This window comes from Natator depressus, chromosome 5 (assembly GCF_965152275.1).
Source record: "Natator depressus isolate rNatDep1 chromosome 5, rNatDep2.hap1, whole genome shotgun sequence".
Taxonomy (NCBI): domain Eukaryota; kingdom Metazoa; phylum Chordata; order Testudines; family Cheloniidae; genus Natator; species Natator depressus.
Genome location: NC_134238.1, coordinates 99,847,985 through 99,851,034, shown reverse-complemented (window position 1 = coordinate 99,851,034; position 3,050 = coordinate 99,847,985).

Genomic DNA, 3,050 nt, shown 5'->3' with positions numbered 1-3,050 from the left:
TTTACATATTTGCCACGGTCATGCTGTTCCATCATACTGTTCCATCAGTATGATGGGGGGCTACTAACGGACTCAGCCTCAGAATCTATCCCCTGCACCTGCCTAGTAGTAGGGAGTTGTGAAAGCCCCTGAAGAAAGGGAGAGGGAGAGTGTAACCATGCAGGAGAGAAATTCAGAGCTCTCATTGCAAGTGAGTAATAATAGTTTCTGTCACAAGCTACACTGAACACAGTGCATGACAAAGCAAGATAAAATATCAGTGCATGTTATGAATGCATGTGACTCTCTAGGCAACCCTTTCCTGAAGGATACCATCCCTGGTTCATTCAATGATGTAAAATTATAATTACTCATGTCCCAGGCTCACTGAATAGCCAGTGTATATACCATCCACCTAGCAGACTTCGGTGCCATTATGGCCTATGAAGTGAAAGCTAGTAACAAAATCAAAGTTTTTACAGCATGGCTAAAATCTTGGCGCTAAATCCAGCCCAGGCCTATGCAAATTGAAAGCAAATGTATATTACTTAAATGGAATTCTCCGATAGCAGTGCACATGGTGTTTGAGTGAATATAGGTTTGTTCACTCTGCAGAAACATTGATGCATGGACTTAAAGACATAAGGTGAAATCCTGGCCCCCATGGAAATCAATGGGAGCTTTGCCATCACTTCAGTAGGGCCAGAATTTCACTTCTGGTCACATGGAAAAGGGGAATAATTACCCTAAAAATGACCAGCAGCCACACCAACCACATGCAAGTTGCCATGAAAGAAGCTGCAGGAACTAGCATCGTACTGAGTAATGTGATGACTCTGAGCCAGCCCAACTCATGTGATTTTGGCCTATGATAACAGGATTTCTTTTGCACTGAACACAGCTAATAGAAAAGCAAAGTATATGTTGCTGCCTGCACCAAACAGGCTTTGTGGGATGTTGCCAGGATTTAGTGAATAGCTGAGAAAGTTGCATATTCAGTAAGTGACTTCATATTTAGAGGGGTACTTGGTGCTCTCATCTCCCTCATTTAGGCCCAATTCAGCAAAGCGCTTAAGCACAGACTTAACTTTTACCTTTGTTGAATAGGGATGAGATTACTCAAGTGCTTGAAGTCATGCATATGCCTTAATTTACTTAGATTATAAAGTCTTTGGGGCAGTGGCTGTATTTTTGTTCTGTGTTTGTACAGCACCTAGCACAATGGGGTCCTGCTCCATGACTAGGGCTCCTAGGCACGAGGGTAATAAAATAATAAATAATAATAAAAATAATAATTAATAGGTGCTGAATCAAGGCCCTGTGCAGCGCTAGCTGAAGCGTTCCACAGGGATAGAATCCTCAGGCAACCAGCCCCCACAGCAAGGGATAGGAGAGTCATCAGGATTGCCATAATTGAAATTAACTGTGTGTTGTTTCAATTAATTGTTCCAATTAGTCTCTCTGTTTCTTTTCAGTTATGCCTTCCTACAAAAATGTCACCTGGGATGCTGCTGGAAATTGAAAATGCTCTAACGGCCAGGCGCTCTTCAATTAAAACTCTTACTATTTCTAATTAGCTCCCTGCCATGTTTTCATTGTAACACTGAGAAGTTTTATAGGTGGAATGGATGGGGAGTTGTCATCATTACAAGAATGGCATTGCATTTAGAAATTCCATTATTACAGTGGCAAAAATGAAAAATTAATAGAAAAAAGAACTAAACTGGTATATTTTTAGCTGGTGAAACTTTCTGGTTCTCTTATATTACCTCAGCACCATGGTATGATATTTGGGTTGCAAACGATGCAGGAGAACTTTAAACCCTTGGTCTCTCCACCCACCCCGGCAAACAACCAGCCAAACCAACCAAGTCCAAAAACTCTTTTCAGTAGGCCAGATCCTTATATAAATGCAAATGAATAACAGTATTACAACATGTGCATCCTGGGGACGAGTGCGTGGCTTTGCAGACAGTGTAGACAGGTGAGCTTCCTCAACCATGGGATGCTCTTCTGGGAAGGAGAACAGCTCAGAAGAGATGGTATCCACCTCACCACAAAAGAGAAGAGCATCTTCACATACCGACTCACCAACCTAGTGAGGAGTGTTTCAAACCAGGATCAAAAGGGGCAGATGACAAAAGTCCACAGGTAAGCATAAAAAAGATGACCTTAACAGAGTGCTAAATATTGGGGAGAACATGGAAAATTACAGTAGGGTCGTAGGAGCAACAAGAGAGAAATCAGTGGAGGAATCGCCTCAACCTTTTAGATGTCTATGCATCTTTGGAGGACACTTTGCATACACTTTGGAGGACAACATAAGAATTCAAAATGACCTTGAAACATCAGCTAATTGGTCTGAAATCAATATGATGAAATTAAATAAAGACAAGTGCAAAGTACTAAGGAAAGAAAAATCATATGCCCAGCTACCACATGGGGAATAACTGGCTAGGTGTTAGTATTGCTGAAAAGGATCTGGTGGTTATAGTGGATCACAAACTGAATATGAGCCAACAATGTGATTCAGTTCTCTAACAGGTTAATATCATTCTGTGGTGTATTAACAGGAGTGTCATATGTAAGATCTGGGAGGTAATTGTCCAGCACTGGTTGGCATTGGTGAGGCCTCAGCTGAAGTACTGTCACCGATTCTGGGTGCCACACTTCAGGAAAGATGTGGGTACTGGAGAGAGTCCAGAGGAGAGGAACAAAAATGATAACAGTTTAGAGAACCTGATCTCTGAGTAAAGGTTAAATAAAATGGGCAAGTTTAGTCTTGAGAAAAGAAGACAGAGGGGAAATGAAAATAATTGTCAAATATGTTAAAGGCTGTTATATAGAGGACTGTGATCAATGGTTCTCCATGTCCACTGTATGTAAGACAAGAAACAATGGACTTCATCTGCACCAAGGGAGATTTAGGTTAGATATTAGGAAAAACTTTCTAAAGATAAGGGTAGTTAAACTCTGGAATAAGTTGACAAGGGAGTTGTGGAATCCCCATCATTGAAGGTTTATAAGGACAAGTTGAATAAACATCTCTTAGGGATGGTCTAAGTTTATTT